The 24,804-nt window shown below is 35.4% G+C and overlaps 1 long non-coding RNA gene across 1 annotated transcript; it reads left to right on the top strand.

The window, feature by feature from the left end:
* Positions 1 to 2,689: 2,689 nt before the first annotated feature.
* On the top strand, positions 2,690 to 17,203 carry LOC127563272 (uncharacterized). Its single transcript, XR_007953942.1, has 2 exons — positions 2,690 to 4,386; positions 15,028 to 17,203. It is a non-coding gene; the product is annotated as an uncharacterized LOC127563272 (long non-coding RNA).
* The last annotated feature ends 7,601 nt before the right edge of the window (positions 17,204 to 24,804 follow it).

Genomic DNA, 24,804 nt, shown 5'->3' with positions numbered 1-24,804 from the left:
AATCTCCCAAGACTTATGTATTCTCCCTTTCCTAATGTATACATTTGCTGGTGAATGTGTAGTATATTGTATTTAAAAATAACTTCATTATTAATGAAACTTATGAATGAAAAGCAAAAAAAATACAGAATCTAGAAAAAAAGAGATTAGGAGAATACAATTTTTTCAGTATTTTTACTTTGCTGCCTACCAGTCATTGTTTAAAGGAAAGAATGGGCTGATTGTAGATAAATCCTTACAATTTAGGTTAAAATACCTGAAGTTGGGAAATGCATTTCATCAACTTACCTTTTCTCCTCTCCCCTAGACCTCTGACTTCATCTATATAGGGAATTTTCAGTGTGGAAACTTCCCCACATATATAGATTGGTAATCTATGTGTGACCATGATCTTAGAGATTTGCTGGAGCAATTAGAGGTTCTGACGTATCCATTTCACAGATAATACAGATAGATAAAACTCCAGCAAAAAGCCATGTCCTTTCTAGCGTCCCAATGTCTAAGTGGGGCTTAGGGAGAGGCACTCAAAGGAAAAGGTTTTGGTGGAATTTTTGTGGAAGGTGTTTGTTGCAATGGGCCCTACCTATTTGAATTCCCACATCTACTCCCTAAAGTAAGCAGGGAGAAGCATTGACAGGATTATCTTGTAATTCCTTGTCAAATTTCTTGAATTGATAAAATTATCATATCCCCACCATCATGATGCCCAATCAGAAGGCCAAGTTATACTGTCAACCTCCCAAAGTTATTTTCTCCTATAAAAAACCAATTGTACCCCACATTTCCACTAATTCCTTTTAGGATGTTAAACTCAATGGTAAAATCCTGCTAAACTTCTTTTTAGGAATTTAGACCACTTTATGGTGTCTAGGATTCCATTCCCTGCCTTATGGCAACAAGTTCTCAGGAACTTTGCCTGCTTTGTGATGTCTTTCCCCTTGTTATTGGCTAAAAATCCTTTTTGGAAATTAACCCGATGTCAGCATCATGATAAAAATCTTTGCCCCTTGATTTGGAGGTCTAAACTTACAAATTCTCGTGATACCTAACAACACCTGCCTGAAATACTAATATATTTTAGGGGTCCAACTGCTGCCCCAGCATTTGGTGGATCATATGGGGAAAATCCTGAGTACCCCAATAAGTTTTAGAGGTTAGCACATCTGCATTCCATACAATATATGTCAAAGGCAAGATATTAACCAATTCCTTTTGGTTCTACAACCAGTTGCTCCATCACGCTGCCCATCCAATTAGAAATTAATAAATTAGAATTCCAATTTGTAAGTCTATGTCTTATGAATTTGATTAGAGTGAACTTATTTTTACAAAAATACATAAAGTATACATACCCAATCAGCAAGGCTAGCTAACCAAATGAGAGTCTAGCAATGAATACAGCAGAAGCACAAAAATCTAAGAAACTCCAATTAAATAACACTCATTCATTCATTTGTTCATTCACGCCAGCATTTACTAAACAGCTACTCTTTGCTTAACACTGTACTAGGCACCAACATGAATGGAAAATAAAGACATAATTTTTCCTTCTGGGAATGCTGAGTACTATGCTATGTACCTGACATAAGGGATACTTTAGTCTCAACAATCCCTCAATTATTCAACTTATGTGGTCTGAATAAAGATGTATCCTTTTGTCCAGAGCACCAAGACTGAATCTTTTGATCAAGTCAGCTTCTCAGCAGATTCCTCATTAATTTAAAACTACCTCCTCATTAATATGTCTACTCTTTCACTGATTACCAATCAGGGTTGATCTATGTCTGTCAAGAGTATGTTTTCTTAGTATGACCTACTCTGTAAAATTTCTCCAATACCTGTCTGTTGTTTTGCTCAGATATGTGGGTTTGTTTGCTGTTCCCTATCTGTGATAGTCATTTGTGTAATTAGAGAGGCTAAGCTAGTGAGTATAAACTAAGGTTTACTCTCCTCCTTAAGGATAGAGAAAAAACAAACTTTCCTTTTGTACTCAGAGTTATAGCCCTAGACCAGAGATATTTGAAGAATCAGATAGCTATAATTCTAGCGATTGCCCAGCCTCAGTTGTCCCAGACCATACCTTCCTTTTCCAGTAATCATGCTGATGGTATAGCAGGCATTGCCTTTCTACTGTCTGCAAAGATGGGTCGGACCTCAGATCATATCTACCCATACCATCCATGAGCCATGTCATATATTTAAATAATCTACACACATATCTGGCACAAATACTTTAGATATTCCACATTATATATCCAATAGCAATTGGGATTGGAGATATTTAAGAACTAGCCACTTTTCTTTCTCTAGCCCTCACCCTGTTTTTGGAAGCAGTACTCTTTCCCAGCTCTTTCCTTCAGAAGTCCTATGGGAGGTTTGAACTTCTTCCTTAGTCAGTAGTCAGTCTTGAGATTTGGGGTTCATTACACCTGCCAGAGATAATACAGAAAAATTTTCCTGAGGCCATTGTCTCACTGGAGTTTTCTCCTACTTCTGTTTACCAAGCTTTTCCACACCAGAGAATAGTACTAGTATATTGTCCAGGTTTGGATTCACTTAATCTTTTCTCTGCTTTGAGGGAGCTACAATAATATGTATCAATAAAAACTCTTTTGTTCAGCTTAACCCCTCATCTGGGGAAAAAAGCCAGTGATTAGAGAGAAAATTCTCTCTCTCTCTCTCTCTCTCTCTCTCTCTCTCTCTCTCTCTCAAGCCTCCTTCACTCTTCAGCTTTTAATTATTTTAAGAACACACAAAGAGATACATGTGCACGTGTAGACATACTGAATATCTTAGAGACATCAATTTCTCTTGAAAACACATGGCAAATACATAAAGCAAACAAATCCTTACAGAAACAAAGATTGGCATATAAGCTCAGCACAAGAACTAAAGGACAAGGAAGTAAAAATGTCATATGGTTATTTTTGGCAAACAGGAACAGTTACAATATTTCCCAACATTTCATCACTGTTTGGGATAGATGGAAATAATAGCAGATCCAATGGTGCTCTGTGATCTTGGGTGCCCTCCTAGTCCAGACTCTCATTCTCTCCCTAGTTATGTTGCCTACTTTCTCCAAGTCCCTTCCTTTTCCCACTTCCACATATTAGTTCTCATTTCTTTTGACTTTTTATGTGCCCTCCTTAAGAGAGCAGAATGAAATTATCTTAGCCATAGCCCTGAGTCCTTGGGATTAGACTACACCAAGCATTTCTATCCTATCCTGCAAGTACTTTTCTCAGCTATATTCCAATTTCTTGAATAAGAGAGTGCTATGATCAAAAGATATGAACTATGTATGCCCAAAGGATTATAAACCCATACATATCCTGTGATTTAACAATACTACTACTAGGTATGCATCCCAAAAGAGATTAAAAAAAAAAAAAAAAGGCCCTATATTTAAAAAAAAAAAAAAAAACATTTACAGCAGCATTTTTTCCTCAGAGCAAAGAATTGGAAACTGAGGGAATGCTCATCATTTGGGGAATGGCTGAATAATTGTGGTGGAATGTTATTGTGGGAAATGAGGAGCAGAATTCTCTCAGAAAAATCTGGAAAGTTCTCCATGAGCTCATGAAGAATGAAATGTACTGTGTATAAAAGTAATAGCAATATTGTGGGACGCTCAGCTGTGAATGACTTTGCTATTCTTAGCAACACAGTGATCCATGACTACACTGAAGGATTAATATTGAAAAATGTTATCCATACACAGAAAAAGAACCAATTAGATTGACGTATACATACTATTTTAAACAAAATTTTTTCTTAAGGGTTTTTTTTTTTTTTTTGCAGGAAGGGGAGATGTTTTTTCTTTTGTAATGTGACTTTCATGGAAATATTTTGCATAGCTTCATATGTGCCTTCTTAAGGTGGGGTAGAGGGAGAGAATTTGGAATGCAAAGCTTTAAAAACAAATGTAAAATTGTTTTATACATAATTGGGAAAAATAAAAAATAGTAAAACATGAAAAATTAAAGAGGGTGCTATATTCCTCCCCTGGGTCAAGAATTTTGCAATTGTACACCAAATCATGAAAATAATATCAATACCTAACAGAATAAGGTATCACAAGAACTTAACCTAGGGTACTATTCATAGCAAATATATATCAAGAATACATGCAATACTGTAATCATCAGAATAAGATAGTAGTGGTTTAGAAATTAAGAGAAATGATTATTTTTCTATTATTAATAACCAATGATTAAATTAGAATTGAGGTGTTTTTTTTCCCCTTTCTTTCTTTATTCAGGGACCAGACCTTGTGAGTTAGTCCCTTTCTGAAGGACTAGGCTGATGATGAGATCAACCTTAATACTCAGTCCTGGGCAAGACCCCACTCAACTGGGAGAGTTTATTTCTGATTAAAGTGTAAAGGTAATCTATTTTTTGATATTTGTTCAGAGGGCTGGAGACTGAACCTCAAGATCTAATCAATTTCTCAGCAGGAAGAGCTGAAGATTTTTAGCTCACCTCCTCATTAATATGTCCACACCCACACTGATTGTTGATCTATATCTTTGCCAAAGATTCAATGATATCCATGTATTTGGCAAAAACTGCTGGGAAAACTATAAAGCAATCTACCTGAAATTTAAGTTTAGGCCAACATTCATACCATATAATAAACTCCAAATGTATACATTACCTAGACATAAAAGATGACATCCTAAACAAATTAGAGGAGCAAGAGAAATATCTAAAAATAGGAAAATAGCCAATGATTAAACAAGAGATAATAAACAAGATAAGAAAAGAAAATGGGCAATTTTGATTATATTAAACTTAAAAGCTTGCACACATCCAAAAAAGGTAAAATTAGAAGAGGAACAATTAAAGAGGAAAAAAATCTTTGAAGCAAATTTTTCTGATAAAATTCTCATTTTGAAGATATCTAATTAACTGATTCAAATTTATAATAATAAGGGCCAATCCTCAATTAATAAATGGTCAAAAATTATGAAAATGCACTTCTCAAGTTAAGAAATCCAAACTATCAATTAACAAGCATTTCATTTCTTTCTTCCCACTGTCCTACACATCATTTAAAAAATAAATTCTAATTTTCTAATTAATAATTAATTAATACACATAGTCAAAAAAGATTCCCTTTCTGGCCATATCCAAAAATCTATGTCTCATTCGAAATATTTAGTTCTTCCTCTTAATTAGGAAGTAGGCAGCATTCTTCATCATTAGACTTCTGGAATAATGATGTCCAAGTGATTTAGATAAATGCATATTAAAGCATGGGGCTCTATCACATACCCATTAGATTAGTAAAGATGACAAAATCAAAAATGACAAATGTTAGAGGGCTTATCAGATAACATGCTTTGATGCCCTGTTGATGGATTGGTGATTGGTCCATCCATTCTGGAAAGCAATTTATAGCTATGCACAAAAATCACTTAATAATGTACACTTAAAAAAAACTTATTAGTTTTCAACATTTATTTTATAATATTTTGATTTCCATTTTTCTCCCTCCCTTCCTATCCTCCCCTCTCCCCAAAACAGCAATCTATCTGATATAGGTTATATACGCACAATCATATTAAACATATTTCTACATTAGTTCTGTTGTGAAAGAGGAATCAGAACAAAAAGGAAAAGTTATAAGAAAACAAAAAAAGTGCGAATAGTATGTATCAATCTGCATTCACACTCCATAGTTCTTTCCCTGGATGTGGATAGCATTTCCCATCACGAGTCTTTTGGAATTGTCCTAGATCATTGTACAATGTAGCTGTTACTGAGTATAATGTTCTCCTGGTTCTGCTCAAAAAGTATATACTTTTTTAACCCAGGAATGTCATTCCTAATCTATACTCCCCAAAGAAATGAAAAAGGGAAAATTTCCACATATACAAAAAGATCTCTAGAAGCTTTTTGTGATGGCAAAAAATATGGAAATTAAGGGATGCTTTTTAACCAGGGGATGCTTGGACAACTAATAGCCTATTAATATAAGAAAATAATATTGTACTATTAAAAAAATGACAGAGACTTTTTCAGAAAAACTTGGGAAGTTTTATATAAATTGATGCTGAGTGAAGTGAGCAGAATAAAGAAAATTTGTACTATAGTAACGTTGTAAAAAAAAAAGAACAATATTGAAATACTTAAAAATCAATCAGCACAGTGTTCAACCATTATAACAAAGATCTAATGAATAATACATTCTGATAGAAAGGTAATGGACTTAATATGCAAAATGAGACTTATATTTTTGGATATGGACAATAAGAGAATCTTTTGTTTGACTATATATATTGGTTATAATTTGTTGTTTATTCCCATAGTAGGGGGAAGAAGAAGAATGAAGAAAATAAATGCTTGTTAATTGGGGAGGAGAAGTTAAAAACAAGACAAGGAGTAAATAAAAGTGTTTCAACAACTATAGATCTAGATTACATGCAGGACATATTACATATACATATTATAGCACAACATACTATCCAAATAACAGGAACTAATACATATGTATGCATTATAGCAAAAAAAAAAAAGTCAAGCAATAATAATATCTCAGATGGCTTAAAGGGTAAATAAAATATGCAAACATAGCTGCATATACACAAATAAAAAAGTAACGTAACAATGGACAGTTAACAGACTAAAGATGTGCAATACATCTTTTCCTGACATTGGTCCTTTAGAGTACAACTTCTGTGGAATTGATGTGGTGTTTTTCCATAGATGGATCCCACTTTTAAATAAATATCTCCACCCCAGCTATAACATTAGGTAATTCTGCCTTTCTGGTTTTCTCTTACTAGCTATATAAGCAGATCGGCTTATTATTTTTTTATTTTTAATAGCTTTTTATTTACAAGTTATATGCATGGGTAATTTTACAGCATTGACAATTACCAACCTTTTGTTCCAATTTTTTCCCTCCTTCCCCCTACCCCCTCCTCTAGATGGCAGGATGACCAATACATGTTAAATATATTAAAGTATAAATTAAATACAAAATACATGTTCAAACCATTATTTTGCTGTACAAAAAGAATCTGACTCTGAAATATTATACAATTAGACTGTGAAGGAAATAAAAAATGCAGGCAGGCAAAGATATAGGGATTGGGAATTCAATGTAATGGTTCTTAGTCATCTCCCAGAGTTCTTTCCCTGGGTGTAGCTGGTTCGGTTCATTACTGCTCCATTGGAACTGATTTGGTTCATCTCATTGCTGAAGATGGCCAGGTCCATCAGAATTGATCATCATATAGTATTGTTGTTGAAGTATATAATGATCTCCTGGTCTTGCTTATTTCACTCAGCATCAGTTTGTGTAAATCTCTCCAGGTTTTTCTGAAATTATTCTGTTGATCATTTCTTACCGAACAATAATATTCCATAATATTCATATACTACAATTTATTCAGCCATTCTCCAATTGATAAATGGTCAAAGGATATGAACAGATAATTCTCAGACGAAGAAATTGAAACTATTTCTAAACATATGAAAAGATGCTCCAAGTCATTATTAATCAGAGAAATGCAAATTAAGACAACTCTGAGATACAACTACACACCTGTCAGATTGGCTAGAATGACAGGGAAAGATAATGCGGAATGTTGGAGGGGATGTGGGAAAACAGGGACACTGATACATTGTTGATGGAATTGTGAAAACATCCAGCCATTCTGGAGAGCAATTTGGAACTATACTCAAAAAGTTATCAAACTATGCATACCCTTTGATCCAGCAGTGTTACTACTGGGCTCATATCCCAAAGAGATACTAAAGAAGGGAAAGGGACCTGTATGTGCAAGAATGTTTGTGGCAGCCCTGTTTGTAGTGGCTAGAAGCTGGAAAATGAATGGATGCCCATCAACTGGAGAATGGCCTATTATTTTTACAATTCTCATTTCTCTTCATCTTTCCAAGGATATCTTTGTCCTTGGGGCTTAACTGTTATTAGATTTTCTTTATATCTTTGCTCAATTGTGTATCTATAGAATGCATGGCCCACATACTAAAAGGCATTCCTGAGATTGTTATGACAGAGTTTTTATAATGTAGACTGTCTTGTTAGGGCACCAAGTTGGTACAGCGGATAGAATACTGACCATGGAATCAGAAGACCTTGAGTTTAAATCCAACTTCAGACACTTAATAATTGTGTGATCCTTAGCAAGTTACTTAACTCTATTTTCTTCAATTTCCTCATCTATAAAAATGAGCTGAAGAAGGAAATGGCAAATCACTCCAGTGTCTTTGTCAAGAAAACCACAAATGGAATCACAGAGAATCAGATATAGCTGAGGTGATAAAACAACAAAAACTATCTTGTTGGCCCTTTCCCAATTGCTTAAACACTCTCATATTGCCTATCAATTTGTCTTACATAGGTCAGTGACTGTGTCTTCACTATAGTAGTTTTTAGGTATACCCACAAGTCATACCATTCCCACAGTCCCTTGGCTACTTGGATCAAACTGTTCATTTCTGTTCTTTCAGGGAATAACATTTCTCTTATGCTATCTTCATAAGTGTTGTCCAACCACAACAGTAATTTGGAAAATAATTTCCCTTTGGCAATACTGGGTGGTATTGCCAAACTTTATAAACACCTGTTAGATAAGGGTTGTAGAACCACTCAATCTTTTTTTTATTATTATTATAGCTTTTTATGTACAAGATATATGCATGGGTAATTTTTCAGCATTGACAATTCAAAACCCTTTGTTCCAACTTTTCCCTTCCTTCGCCTCCCCCCTTCCCCAGATGGCAGGTTGACCAATACATGTTAAATATGTTAAAATATATGTTAAATACAATATATGTATACATGTCCATTAGTTATTTTGCTGTACAAATTAACCTGTGAAGGAAATAAAAAATGCAAGTGGACAAAAATAGAGGATTGGGAATTCTATGTAGTGAGAATTACTCAATCTTTTATACATTCCTGACATATGAGTCCAGAATTTCTTTTCTTCCTAGAGCCTACCGGTATTCAAATGCTGAGTCTCTGACACTTTCTAGCAAACAATTCATCTTGTCCCTAATAGAGGTCTGCCATATTTGTTCTCTTCTGTTTTTGCTCATTTGAGTCAAACCTCTGCTGAGTCTTTCCCAAGAGAAATGTTCTTTAATAAAAATATTTCTATCCTACACCTAGTATCACTTTCTAGACTGAAATACCTGATGTCACACCTGCCCACAGTTGTGGTGATTCTGCGACATTTGAGAGTTCTAAACTTTACCTGAGGCACAAGTAATATTTCTCTGTTTTTCAAGGAAACTAGCCCAAGCCTTGCACACAATTGATCTATCTCTTTCTACAGTAGGAAAATTATCTTTTACCCTTCTCACAGATGAGCTGTCCTTTTCTGATGTTGATCAGCCTTGGATCTTCCACAGAAAGCATGCCTCCATATGACAGAAAACTTTCTTTCCAGGCAGGTTAAGTTTTCATTTCTGGCATAGAGATTGGGGAATCAGCCTCATTCAGAGATGAGATGTCTGTTTCTTATGGCAAGGATTTTACCTGACCTTTCTCTACAAGTAAGTTTCTTATTGCTGATCCAATTCTAGTCTCAACAGTTGTGTTTTGTCACACCTTGTACTCATTAGTGTTGTAATATAAAAACAAAAACAACCTACTTAATTTTGGATGGAGAAGTACAAGCCAATTCTCAGGTAATATTCCCTCATGTATTTTCTTAGGAATTTTGTAGTTAAATGGGACTGGAAAGTCAAAGAACATCTCTGTGCCTTCATTACACAATAAACTATTCTACAATTCTCTCTTTATCAGAGAAACTTGCAGCAAAGTTTATTTTCTGGTTAACTGTTTCCTTTCTAATCTTAACTGCATTGATTTTGTTTGTACAGCATGTTTTCAATTTTGTGTCATCTATTGTATCTATCCTTTATTTAGTTGTCAGCTATATAGCTCCTAGCTCTAGATCTGAAAGATTAAAATACAGAAACAAATCAAATAGCATCCCAAAAGGTAATTTATTAGAGAACTTGGTCTATTTCATGTTACTTGTCACATATAGAAAATCTATTCTTCCTAAGTGCTAATCCTACATCATTATGACTAGAAGGTATCTCAAAGTTAACATGAATGAAACAATTCAGTGGAGTAGACAGAAGGCTGGATTTGTATTCAGGAAGTGTTTAATTCAAATCCTGTCTGTAACACTTACTGATCATGTTACACTGAGCAAATCATTTAACTTGTCTGCCTTAGTTTTCTTTTGTATAAAATAAACGGGGTCAATTCAGTGGTCTTTAAGATCCTTTCTAGCTTTCAATCTACAATCCTATGTTCAAACAGAACATGGTATCTCATTCTCTAAATCTACCACTCTCTAGAACTTTTCTATTTCTATAGAAAGAACCATCATACTTCTAGACAGCTGAGCTCATAGTCTTAGAATCATTCTTGAATCTTTTCTTTCCTTCACCACACATATTTAATCTGGAAGGGACCTCATTCAAGGTTAAGAATGAGAGAGTTTTTAATTAACATGGCCATTGAAGGAATTTGTTTTGTTTAATTAAGTATATTTATTGGAAAAGTTTTCTTTTTTTTTTTAACGGGGGGAGGCAGAAGAGAGAGAAAATGGATTTTTAAGTTAAATTTTTTACATTCCCTCTTTGGGGTCAGCATTTAACTTTAATAGGGAAAAAAGAAAACTAATGCAGAATTTAGGTCTTGGAAACCCAAAGAACAAGAATTAAATTTTAATTTTATTTTTTAAAATAAATTTATTTTTAAAACTTATTTTTTTCAATTAGCAAGCATTTTTTTTATCCTCCCTCTCATTTCTTTCTATCCACTCAAGAGAATGATGGAAAGAAATACAAAACCTCTTTATTACCTAAGTACTTTAAATTATAATATCCATACATTGGTCAGGTTCAAAGTTCATTTTTGATTCTCTATATTAGGCTATCATCTTCCAGTCATGAGATGGACAATGCTCTTTATTCCTAGTATCCTAGAATCATTTAGTTATTCAGAAGTCTTCCAAAATTTTTATAATTTTGTTATGTAATTGTTATTGTTATTGAAGGATAATTTTAAAATATAACAAAAAAGTTAATTTTTTAAAATCTTTGATTTACTTCAAAGTTGAGCTCAATTATCTCCTATTTCATTAGACCTTTTCTGATCCTTTGGCAACTCATATTTTTCTTTCTCCAAAATAAATTCCTTCACATATATTGGAGAGGTGTTAAGATTTTCACTTTTTAAATTTATTTTTATAAGCAATTATTATCTCTTTCCCCTCTACCTCTGCAATTGAACAATTAGAAACAAAAAGTAAAACCTTTATTGCAAATTCATAATATTCACCAAAATAAATTTCTACATTGGCAATGTCCAAAAATGCATATCTCATTCTCAATTTTAAGCCCATTCCTTGCATGTGTTTTATATACATGAGACAGTATAATGTAGTGGGTAGAGAAATAGTCTTGGTTCAGGAAGACCTGGATTCAAATCCTTCCTCTAACACATTAAATTTTTGATGCTAAGCTAATCACTTGACTCTCCAAGTTCAATCTAGAAAACTTGCTATAAGTTGCAGAAAGAAGGTGATTCAAACCCCAAATTCTAAACCCCTGTTTGGTTACTGTGGAGAGTTTCCTCATATGGAAATTCCTCTATCAAAGAAATTGCAGGTCCAATTCTTATCTCTCTGTTTTGTGTTTGTTTTGTTTTTAATTCATTATTCAATTTAAAATTTTCAGGATATATGCAAAGATAGTTTCAGTCTTGTGTTCCAAATTTTTCTCCCTCCCTTCCTGCTGTCCTGTTCCCCTAGACAGCAAGTAATCTAAGCTAAACATGTGCAATTCTTCTAAACATATTTCCACATTTGTCATGCTACACAAGAAAAATCAGAACAAAAGGAAAAATGACAAAGAAAAATCAAGCAAGCAAATAATTACAACAAAAAAGGTAAAAATACTATGCTGTGATCCACATTCAGTCTCCACAGTCCTCTCTCTGGATGCAGATGGCATTTTCCATCCCAAGTCTATTGGAATTGTCTTGAATGAATGTATTGCTGAGAAGAACTAAATCTTATCACAATTGATCATCACATAACCTTGTTTTTACTGTATACTATGTTTGCCTGGTTCTTCTCACTTCACTCAGCATCAGTTCACATAAGTATTTCCAGGCTTTTCTGAAATCAGCCTGTTCAACATTTTTAATGGAACAATAATATTCCATTACATTCATATACCATAACTTATTAAGCCATTCCCCAATTAGTGGGCATCCACTCCATTGCCCTCTTTTATGATCTCTTTGGGGTACAGGCCCAGTAGTGAGACTGCTAGATTAAAAAAGGTATAGACAGTTTTGTAGCCCTTTGACTTAGTTCCGAATTATACTCCAGAATGGTTGGCTCATTTCACAAATCCACCAACAATGCATTAGTGTCCCAGTTTTACCACATCCCCTCCCATAATTATTATTATCTTTTCCTGTCATCTTAGCCAATCTGATGGTGTGAGGAGGTATCTCAGAACTGTTTTAATTTGCGTTTCTCCAATAATGATTTAGAGCATTTTTTCATATGATTATAAGTGGCTTTAATTTCTTTATCTGAAAACCCTTTGCTCATATCCTTTGACCATTTATCAACTGGGGAATGACTTGGATTCTTATAAATTTGACTCAGTTCTCTGTTTTAGAAATGAGGCCTTTATCAGGAAAAACTTTATTTAAAAAAATATTTCCCAGTTTTTTGCTTCCCTTCCAATCCTAGATGTAGTGATTTTGTTTGTGCAAAAACTTTTTAGCATAATGTAATCAAAATTATCATCTTATATGTATTTCATAATGTTCTCTATTGTTTTGTCATAAATTCCTTCTCCAAAGATCTGACAGATAGACTATCCCTTGCATTCCTAATTTGCTTATAGTATCACCTTTTATGTCTAAATCATGAACCCACTTTGACCTTATTTTGTTATAGGATGTGAAATACTGGTCTATGCTTAGTTTCTGCCATATTATTTTCCCAGCAATTTTTGTTAGATAGTGAATTCTTATCCCAGAAGCTGGAGTCTATAGATTTATCAAACACTGGATTACTATAGTCATTGACTATTGTGTATTATGAACCTAAGCTATTCCCCTGATCCACTACTCGGTTTTTAGCCAATACCAAATGGTTTTGGTGACTATTGCTTTATAATGCAGTTTTAGGTCTGACATGATTTTTTCATTAATGCACTTCCTATTCTTCACCTTTTGTTCTTCCAGATGAATTCTTTTATTTTTTCTGGCTCTATAAAATAATTTTTGATAGTTTGATTGGTATGGCACTAAAGTAGATTATTTAGGTAGAATTTTCATTTTCATTATATTAACTTGGTTTACCCAAGAGCATTTGATATTTTTAAACTTCTTTTTGTCATGGAGCCCTTTGGCAAGAATCTGATGAAGCTTATGGACACATTCTTAAAAGAGTAGCTGCTATATTTCCAACCTGTGAAATAAAGAGAGACAGACAGAGACAGAAAGACAGAGAGACAGAGACAAAGATAGAGTCAGAGACAGGCTCAAAGACAAAGAGACACAAGGAAAGAGAGGGAGGGAGGGAGAGAGAAAGGAAGGAACAAACGAACGAAGGAACAAACAAACGAAGGAAGGAGGGAGAGGAGGAAGCAAAAAAAGAAGGAAGGAAGAAAAAATAGAGAAAAAGAAAAGAGGGAGAGAGGAAGGAAGGAAAGAAGAAAAAAGGAAGAAAGAAAAGGATAGAAGGGGAGAGAAGGAAAGGGAAGAGGATAGTAGGGAAGGGGAATGAAAAAAAGAAAGAAAGAAAATTAATCTAATTTTATCAGGGAGGAAAGTCTAAAGCAGACCAAAAAGACCTAAGTAGGACATGATAAAGGTTTAGATCAGCATAATGACAGTGAGAATGGAGAAAAGAGATGAGTATGAGCGACATCTTGAAAGTGGCCAACTCTATCAACATCATTGAATAAACAAGTGCTTTGAAGAAGTATTATGCTATGTGTAGGAGTAAAGCATGAAGAAATAGTTACAGGAGTCTTTAGGCTGGCAGTGGGAAAGGAGAGGAGTTGGGCATCAGTGAAATCTTCCCTATTAGTCACTCTAGTTAAAAGGATTTCTGAACTGAGATTGACAAATGTTTAAATTAGTATGCATAAGTTTGAACTGATACACTTAAGATTCAGTCACAAGATTTTCCTTGATAGCTTTCTGAGGGAATAGTAGTGCTAGGAGGCTAAACCAAGAATCTGTGGTTTGGACAGCAGAGGACAGGGAAGAATAATCCTCACTGATTGGTAGTTCTTATTAGTCGCAAGAATAATATGGATGAGATGGGCAGAAGCAGCTACACCCAGAGAAAGAACACTGGAAATGAATATAAACTGCTTGCATTTATGTTTTTCCTCCCGGGTTATTTATACCTTCTGAATTCAATTCTCCTTGTGCAACAAGAAAACTGTTTGGTTCTGCACACATATATTGTATCTAGGATATACTGCAACCCATTCAACATGTAAAGGACTCTTGCCATCTGGGGGAAGGGGTGGAGGGAGGGAGGGAAAAAATCGGAACAGAAATGAATGCAAGGGATAATGCTGTAAAAAATTACCCTGGCATGCGTTCTATCAATAAAAAATTATTAAAAAAAAAAAAAAAGAATAATATGGATGTAGTAGCTCCAGAATATTGAACTTTAAGCATGAGAGAAACAGAAATATTTTTGAGTAGGGGAGTGATATACCATGTTTCCCCGATAATAAGACCTATCCCCAAAATAAGTCCTCCCCTTACTGTGTAAGATTCCTCTAAAATAAGCCCTCCCCCGAAAATAAGCCCTATTGAGATTGCTACTGTAGTGAAGGTGATCCCCTGCACTACATGCTACATTACGGTACCCTCTGTATGCACCGTCCCACCCCCACCCCCCGTGAAACGCACGCCGCGCTCCGAGCTGCATCCAATCAGAGCTGCAGCAGTGAGGGTGTCATCCTGTTCTTCCCCAGTGATTTGCTTGCTGGAGCCATTGAGAGCAGTGCCGCGGAGGAGAGCTGAGGCAGGACAACATAAAAACCCGGTATGTAAGTGGGAGTGAAGGGGCATGATGGAGGATAAAAGAACTCAGGGGGCATGATGGAGGATAAAAGAAGAACTCAGCCAGCACTCACCGTGCTAAAGAAATGAAGAACTTCCTTGCAGAAAGAAGAATATATAAAGTAATGATTCCTGCAGGAATGACTGCCTATCTCCAGACCCTTGATATTGCAATAAACAAGCCATTCAAGGACCATTTGCGCATGGAAGTCAATGACTACACTGAAAATAGAATGGAAAGAAATCAGCGTGGAAACTTTGTGAAGCCCTGTCTGCAAGAAGTCATGACTTGGGTGAAGAAGTCATGGGATAAAATTACTGACAGCTGTGTCGCCAAGGCACTACGAACAGGTTACCTAGACAAGACATGTTCATTTAAAGAGAGCTATATTACTGGACATGACAGATTGGGTCCACTTCTTCTGAAGGAAATAGAGGCGCAAGACATCCAGGATGGAATTCAGGGTATGGACACTTATGATGATGTTGTTGAAGAAGATGACATGATCATTATTGAATAAAGGTACTTTTTTTTGTTCACATTTACCTGTTTATTAAAATTGCTGTCAATGTTCATTAAAATAAGCCCTCCCCTGAAAATAAGCCCTCTGGTGTTTTTCTGTCCAAAAAATTAATGAGACGGTGTCTTATTATCGGAGAAACACGGTAGTACATATAGATAGATGTTTAATACATATTTGCTGAATTGAAGTATTAGAAATGAATCTTTTTTCTTCTAAACTGAATGTCCTGAATTCTTTTGAAATATACACAGAGACATACATTCACACAAAAATATAAATATAAGAGAGGAAAAGGATCCACTTATGCAAAAATGTTTGCAGCAGCTTCTTTTTTGTGTGGCCAAAAATTGGAAAATGAGTAGATGCCCATCAACTAGGGAATGACTGAATAAGTTATGGTATAGGAAAGTAATGGAATATTTATTATTGTTCTATAAAAAAAGATGAGTGGGCTAATTTTAGAAAAGCCTGAAATGATTTATATAAACTGGTGCTGAGTGAAGCAAGTAGAATAAGGAGAACACAAGATTGTGATGACCAACTATGGTAGACTTGGTTCTTCTCAGCAATTCAGTGATCCATGGTAATCCCAATAAACATTGGATGAAAATTGTCATCCACAATCAGAGACTTGTAGAGACTAAATGTGGATCAACACATCCTATTTTCACCTTTTTTTCTTGTTTTTTCTTTCTCATTTTTTCCTTTTCCTTCTGATTTTTCTCTCCCAACCTGACTCATATGGAAATATAATCTAAAAAATAAAATAATTACAAAGACATAGGCATAGGCAGTGAATGTAGTAGGCTTCCTGGCAGAAAGAAGTTACACTTAGGCAGAGGGAGACAGCCCACCTTAAGGAGCAGTGTCTGGTGAAGGGAGTTTTGGAATGAAAAGGCATATGACAGTTGACTGACATACCTTTTCCAGAATTAAAAGTCATATGGATTTAATTTCTGCCCAAAACAAGAGATGAAAGGGAACAGGAGTTGAGAATACTGCAGAGTAAAGTAGATGGCAAGATGGCCAGAGTGAACTGCTGAATGGTATGTGAAGAATGGTCTGTTATGAATCTGACCAGATCTAATAGTGAATTTGCCAGAGCTCACTCACTCGTTCACCAGTTTATAAAGCTCAGCACTAGCCTTGGAGTTCGAAAACTAAACTAATTAATTACCCCTAGGCATAGAGAAAGTTACCTCTAGGATAATATTCTAGTTGTAGAAAAACAGAAAAATAGCAAGACAAATGGCTCAGGTAAAAGGCCAGATAGATAGGATGTGACAAAAAATGAGATTTCCTGCCCTCAAGGAACTAAAAATGAGATTTCCTGCCCTCAAGGAACTACATTTGGAATGTGAACTTTTTGGTACCTTATACCAAAAGTATAAGTGGTTCATACCTTATATTTTTATTCCTAACACCTACCACAGAGCCTGTACATAGTAGGTACTTAATAAATGCTTTTTGGATAGTTGATTGATTGATATAGGGAAAGATCTTCAGACCAAAATAGTCTCTGGAGTTTATAATGTGAAGTTAGAATGTTTCCATGGAAACTTTTTTTAAATGTTTGCAGTCCTTCCCAACCAGCAACTTATATATTTGTATCACAGAAGTGGTATTTAAAAAAAAAAAAAAAAAAAAAAAAAAAGGATACACCAATAGCCACACCTGCTATTTTCCCTGAAGTTCAAGTAACAATTGTATCTTTTGTACTTTCAACCCATTAGGCAGCCGCTAGGGAGCGAGAGTGCTTTGTGAATAGTCAACTGTACTGGCTGTCAGCAGTATCCCAAACCAGTTTGCCTTTGAGCTATTTCCCCATGAGATGCTGCCAAAAAAGGAAGAAAGAAAGAAAAAACAAACAAACAGGTGATACAGACTTCTGAAGTTTCACAGAAAATTCAGAACCATTCAAGCTTGTGTGCATTTAGGATAGAACTCAACCAAATAAAGTCTCCAGACCAAGTTAGACCAAAATAACAGAACTATTTATTCCTGCCAAGTCCCCCACGATCTCTCTTAAGAACAAAGCCTATCAGGGTGGTGGTGAATGACAGGAACACGATGAATAGCATATAAACTACATCCTAAGGGATGGAATCAAGTAGTTATTGGAAATTAATCTCTTCCCTCCCCCACCCTTGTCCTTCAATAATTGTACAGTGGGGTGAACACTGGCTCTGGAGTTGAAAGAGCTGGGTTCAAATACCACCTTTGATGCTTTACAACAAGTCTAACCTTAAGTATGCTTCCCAGAGCCTCAGTTTCCTTGCTGTAAAATGAGGAGATTCAATAACACACACAATCTCCGAGAGACTAGTGAATTTCGAAAGGAATTTAGAAGTTGTCTGCTCTCTTTCCCCTGTTTTCCAGACTTCTAAGACTGAAGCCCAGAAAAGGGAAGTTTTTAACCCATGTCATCAAGATTATTTATGCCAGAACTGAGATTGGAATTTATCTCTCCACTGATTATGTTTTATCCCAACTCTGGTTTATACCAGGATATATATGAACTGAACCATCATACAAATGGCAGCAGCTCCCTTGGGATTAATTTGGGTACTCCAACAACACACAAAACCCAAATTGGTAAGAAATAATACCAAAATCCTCCATTATTTACCATTTATCTAAAAATTGTATTTTTTTCCTTCCAATTTAGACCATCAGGATAAGGAATTCCCTGTGTGGAAAGTCCCTCCTCATCTATAATTTAATCTTAGAGTTACCTAAGTCATTCACTGAAAGGAGATGTGCACCCATAGTCATGAAGCCAGTATGTTGTCAAAGGCAGAATTTAAAAGTATATCATCCTGATTTAAAGGCCAGCCTTTTCCCATGCTATGATCCCATACCCAAATATAGACACACACACACACACAAACACACAAGCTGGTGACAGAAACGACAAATTACTCAGTATCCAGTTATATTTGTTGATTTTGCTGAACTCTTTTTTGAAAGGAAGGAAGATATACTTGTAATGGAAGATGATGTAAAAACAAAAGAGATCCGTAAAATGGATAAAAGAAAAGAAAAACAGCAACAAAATCTGAAAAAATACACAAAAGAAAATAAAAATCTGCTGCCTTTTTTCTCTTTCTTTTTTTAATCTGTTAGAAAGGCTGTAACATTGGGGAGGGCAGAGACTTAATAAGAAATCACTGTGTCAACAAAAACATCAGTAGAAATAAAAACAGCTAAAAAAGACTCCATGTTATTATTAGAGTTAATCGTGTGTTTGTGGGGTTTTTTGGTTGTTCTGTCATTTTAATTGTGTCTCCACGACCCCATTTGGGGTTTTCTTGGCTCTCCAGCTCATTTTACAAATGTGGAACTGACAAATGTGTCACAAACAGGGTTAAGTGACTTGCCTAGATTCACATAGTTATTAAGTGGTTGAGGCCATATTTGAACTCAGGAAAATGAGTCTTCCTGATTCCAGGCTCAATGCTGTAACCACTATGCCAACTTAGCAGCCCACTTTTGTACTGATAGTTCTTCTCCTTCCTTCCTCCCCCAATACCAGATTGGTCTTACTGAATCAAAGGCTACAAACATCTTTAATACCTCTTTAGTTGTTTCCACATAGCATTTTTAAAAAATATTGCAACATATTGTTCCACCAGCTAGATATTTTGTAATGTACCTGTTTCTTTACAGACAGGTGGGAGAAAATTAACCATGTAGTAAAGGACAAGTTTTAGGGAAAAGACTTTAAAAATCAAGTGAGAGAAACTGAGGAAAAACTAAAAAAAAAAAAAAAAAAACCTTAAAAATCATGCAAGAAAAAAGAGATTATGAAAAAAATGTTTTTTCATTAGAAAAAGGAGATACAGTCTTAAAGAAGAAAATGATTCCTTAACTTGCCTTGCTATCACTAAACCTTCCTCCACTCATGGATCCTTCCTTATCTTCCCCACCTCCTTCCCCCCTCCCCCCACACCACCTTTTCCTTCCCTCTTCATTCCCCATTATATACACCTTTCTATACTTATCTTATCCTATTCACTCCCCTGTTATTTCTTTATAGATTTTGGAAGGTGCTACACTTTTCATAGCATATATGTAGTGTTCTCTATTTAACCAATTCCTGATACGAGTAGGTTTTTCGAACTTCCTCTTCCCCCCATCTAATGTCTGTGTCTATTCTTCTGCATCTCATTTGTGTAATAATCAGCAGAGGTTCCCTCAGTCTTCCCCTACTCAGACTCCCCACTCCCCACACTTACTGGGAGATGAAAGTTCCTGTGGTTTGGGCTGAGGCTCTAACCAAACCTAGCTAGCCCCAGGGTTTCTGCCAAGATAGCCTGGAGGTGTTAAGGAACAGAATTAAAATAGAAGAGTTAGCAGAGCTAGGAAATAAGAGATACACAAACATAGAGCAAGGATCAAGAGTATAATGTATTAGAAAAAAATAGTTGAACCAGTATTCATTGATTTTAGACAAAGTAAAACTTAGAGTCAATCAAGAGAGAAAGCTACATTATATGTCAATCATATTAATATTGTTTTAGATTCAGGTTTACATATGGGTAAATCAGTATGTGTGTGAGTATAGATGGGCATGTATATATGTAGATATATATCTGTGTATGTGGATATATGTATATATATATATAGGTGTGAATATATGTGGGGGGGGAGAAGGGATGAAAGGGGAAAAAAAGAATAAAGATTTTTCTCATACAACATGACAAAAATTAACTTTTTTTTTAAAAGGAACCTTTCTATATCCTTAACAGATGGTCACCCACTCCACAGGTAGTGAGGTGGTACAGTAGTTAGACTTTCAGATCTAGAATCAAGAAGACCGGAATTCAAATAAAGCCATGGATCTCTGGAGAAATCACTTAAATTTCTGCCTGCCTCAGTTTCTTAACTATAAAATGGGGATCATAATGTTACCTACCTCACAGGATTGTTATAAGAATCCAAAGTGCTTGGCACACTGCCTGGCATATTGTAGATACTTTATAAATGTTTGTTTCTTTCTTTCCTTCCGCAGTAAAAAAAAGGACTGCTACCTCTGGAGTCAAACTTTTCTTCTTTTGGATAATTCTCATTGATGTCAAACCAAAATCTCTCTCTGCAACTATTACCCATTTTTCCTAGTTCTGCCTTTTAGATATTTGATGATAGCTATTGTTCTTCCCCCTAAATCTTCTCTTCTCTAATCTTAGTTGCTTGTTTCCTTACCATCCTGGTAATCATTATCCTTCCTAGGAAACTCTCCTGTTTGTTAGGGATCCTTTTGATATATAGTACTCAGAATAGAGCACAGTATCCAGATATAGTCTGCACATGGTAGAGTACAGCTGGCATAATTTTTCTCTTTCTTTGTATCTCTAAGAGCTTATAGCACAGTGCCTGGTACACAGTGAGTGCTTAATAAATGCTTGTTGACTGACCAACTGGGAAGAGTAGTAACTCTGATATCAGAACACCTGGATTCAAATTCTACATCTTTCTTCCTATCTGTGTGGACCTTGGGAAGGTAACCAACTTGGGTCTTAATTTCCTTATCTGTAAAAGGTGGTTTGGACTGGATGACTTTTTAAGATTCTTTCCAAAAGATTAATAATGCAGATTCAACTTAAAAGTATAGCATGTACACACTTTCTTCCCCAAGAGTCAGTCATACCACATGTGAGCAAATGAAATAAGACTTATTTCTTTTATCCTATATTTGGTATGTTTTTTAATGTGATCTATGATTACATTAGGGATTTTTGGCTCCCGTGTCATACTACAGACTGATATGACCAAAGGATCATAGATTTGGGATTAAAAGGGACCTTAGAAAACATCTGGTTCAACCTCTTTATTTTTCAAATGAAGAAACTTAGATGAACAGAGGTTAAGTGATTTGCCTAGGATCACACAGCTAGTTGATATCAAAGAGGCTTCCTGGCTCTCATTCCTGGCTTTGATTCACTCTGCCACAATGACAATCTTGAGCTGTTTACCTTCTAAATCATACAGATCTTTTTCACATGTGCCATCTTCTAACCTTGCCTTCTTCAAGTTGATTTTTTAATGCAAATGTCAGACTTTACACTGATCTAGATTAAATTTCATTTTATGCACTTTGACATTCTAGCATGTCAGATTCTGCTCATTATTGGTATAGCTGTGAATTGATCCATTTATTCTGAAGAATAATTTTAAACTATGTCCAAAGGGCAATCAAACTGTGTATACCCTTTGATCCAGTAATACTACTACTAGATCATAAAAAAGAGAAAAGAACTTACACAAAAAATATTTGTAGCACCACTTTTTGTGCTGGCAAAGAATTAGAAATTGAGAGAATGTCCATCAATTGGGGGATAGCTGAACAAGTTGTGGTATACGAATATAATGGAATACTATTGTTCTGTAAGAAATGATGCATTTCAGAAAACCATGGAAAAACTTACATGAACTGATGGTAAGTGAAGTGAGCAGAAGAACACTGTACACAAGAAAAGCAATATTGTGCAGATGATCAACTTTGATAGATTTAGCTCTTCTCAGCATTACATTGATTCAAAATAATTCCAAAAGATTCATGATGGAAAATGTTATCCAAAGAAAGAACTGGAGTCTGAATGCAGATATTTATCTAAGTTTCTTTATCTGGAAGCATATCATTTTCACTTTTTTTGGAGTTTCATGGTTTTTCCCTTTTGTTCTCTTTCTTCTTTCACAACCTGACAAATGTGGAATTATGTTTAACATGATTGCCCATATACAGCCTATATCAGATTGCTCAGGGGAGAATGTAGGGAGAGAAGGAGAAAAATTTGGGTCTCAAAATCTTATAAATGTGGAATTTTTGTTGAAAACTATCTTGGAAATACATACTACTTACACACAAAAGTTTCTTTTCATTATAAGAGAAAATATCCTTGTGATTGGAGCATGCAAATGTGGATTTGTCTATTATGGGTATGATCAATCACTGAACATCAATAATCATATGTAAGGGAAGTTACAAGGGAGTTCCTGCTCAAGCAGACCCCTTCATTTCTGAGGACTCTTTTAGCTCTTGAGATGCTATGATTCTTCTTCCTTTTCTTTACTCATGCTATCATCACTCTAGTTCAGCATTTTATCACCTCTGCCCAGACTACTGTAATTGCTGGTTGGTTTCCAGTCAACATAATTGCCAAATTAATATTCCTAAAACATGGGCCTGATCATGTCTCTTCCCCTGTTCAAAAATCTTTAGTGGCTCCCTATTACCTCTAGGATTACATAAAATACAAACCCTCAGCTTGGTATTTAAAATCACCCCCAATCTGATTCCCATCTACCTTTACAGCTATTTAGTGTTACTCTCATAATTGCATAATATATTCATTCCAGCCGGGCTAACTTATTTGCCATACCTTAAACTTAGTATTGCATTGTCTGTTCCCATAGCTTTGAACAGGCTATTCATGCTTAGAATGCTCTCCCTCCTTAGTTCTACCTTTTGGAATTCCTAACTTCCTTTCAAGACTCAGCTCAGATTTCACCTGGATAGACTCCTTTCCTGATTCCTCCTTTTTCAAACTATCTTGTTCTAACATATTCTAACACATGTAGAAGATACATCTTCTTAGTAGAAGAAAAGGGCAGAAGTTGTTTAATTTCTTTGTCTTTATGTCCCTAGCACCCAGCACACTTAATAGACAGCACTTAATAAATGTGTGTTGATACATTAAAACAGTATAGATGGGGCTGGGAATTGGTCCAAATATTTGGAATGACAGTTTAGTTATATAAAGTGACATGTGCATTCCTGCCATGCTATGCAAAATTGTGTGTAGGACTGTGTGGGCATTGCTGTGTTTTGCTCTCGTGGTTTATTGTGTCTACATAGATAAATATGTTAGAACAAGGTAATTTGAGGAAGGAGAGGGAGTCTTTTATCATGACAAGTCTCTCTCTCTCTTTAGGGATCTGAATAAAATCCAGACTAGTATATCATCTTTCTCAAAGTTGGAAACCAAGAACCAGGACATGGGTCTCACCAACTCTATCCTTAATACTATCTGAAATATTGAGTAATCAGTCTCCACCAATGAGTAAAGCCTTATGCAAATAGTCCTGTGAGCCAAGGATTACAGGCAATAAAAAGAAATCAATCAATAAACATTTATTAAATGTCTATGATGTTCCAGACATTGTACTAAGCACTGAGAATACAAGAGAGGCAAAAGTGAGTCTCAGCTGTCAAAGAATTCACCAATTTCGCTGGGTTTATGTAGAAAATGGGTTGGAGAGGTTGTTGTTGAATCATTTTCAGTCATGTCTGCTTCTCTGTGACCCTGTGGACTAACTGTCCCTGGCTTTTTTTGGCCAATATACTAAAAGTAGTTTTCCATTTCCTTCTCTGGTGGATATGTCTGAGCTTGGATTTGAATTCAAGTCTTTCTGACTATGGCTGAGTAGTCTATCCAGCCTTTCTTCCACATAGTTCCAACTGAATCACAGGACATAATTATGATGCTTTTCCTTAAAAAAGGCTTTAGGTGAATTTGTGAACATGGGCACTGAAAAGGCTGCAGCTTGTGAATTATTGTGAAGTAGTACAGTTTTCTGCCTTCTGGTTCTTTTTCAAATGTGAAATTATGCCCTTCTTCCCTCTTCCCTCCACCCTCAAAAAGCCAACCAGATTTGGGGGAAAAAAAAATGGACCAGATATAGGAGTCTAATGTTTACATTCCCAAGCTGAAGTTTGCCCTTTGCAAAGAAACATTTTTTCCTGACTGAAATAAGATATTGCTGCTATAGGAAGAAGACACATAGTTCAAGATGAAAACATCTACATAAATGAACAATAATATAAAGAATAAGCTAGAAAATTTGGCAGTTGCCCTAGAGTCCACGCCTGTGTTCTACAGTGGCCACTATAAGTGGCTTTTTTATCTATTATTGCTGAGCCCAGGGAACCAATGTCTTCAGTTATTTCCCTATTATTTTATAGCTAACAATTATTAAACACTTGGGCAGCTAGATGGCACAATGGATAGAGAGCCAGGCCTGGAGTCAAAAAGACTTTTCTTCCTAAGTTCAAATCTAAACTCTGACACTTATTAGCTGTGTGACCTTGGCAAGTTAACTCTGTTTGCCTCAATTTCCTCATCTATAAAATGAGAGAGACAAGGAAATAACTATTCCAGTATT

The sequence above is a fragment of the Antechinus flavipes genome, chromosome 1 (assembly GCF_016432865.1).
Source record: "Antechinus flavipes isolate AdamAnt ecotype Samford, QLD, Australia chromosome 1, AdamAnt_v2, whole genome shotgun sequence".
Lineage (NCBI taxonomy): Eukaryota > Metazoa > Chordata > Mammalia > Dasyuromorphia > Dasyuridae > Antechinus > Antechinus flavipes.
This window is presented reverse-complemented; position numbering and strand designations above follow the sequence as displayed.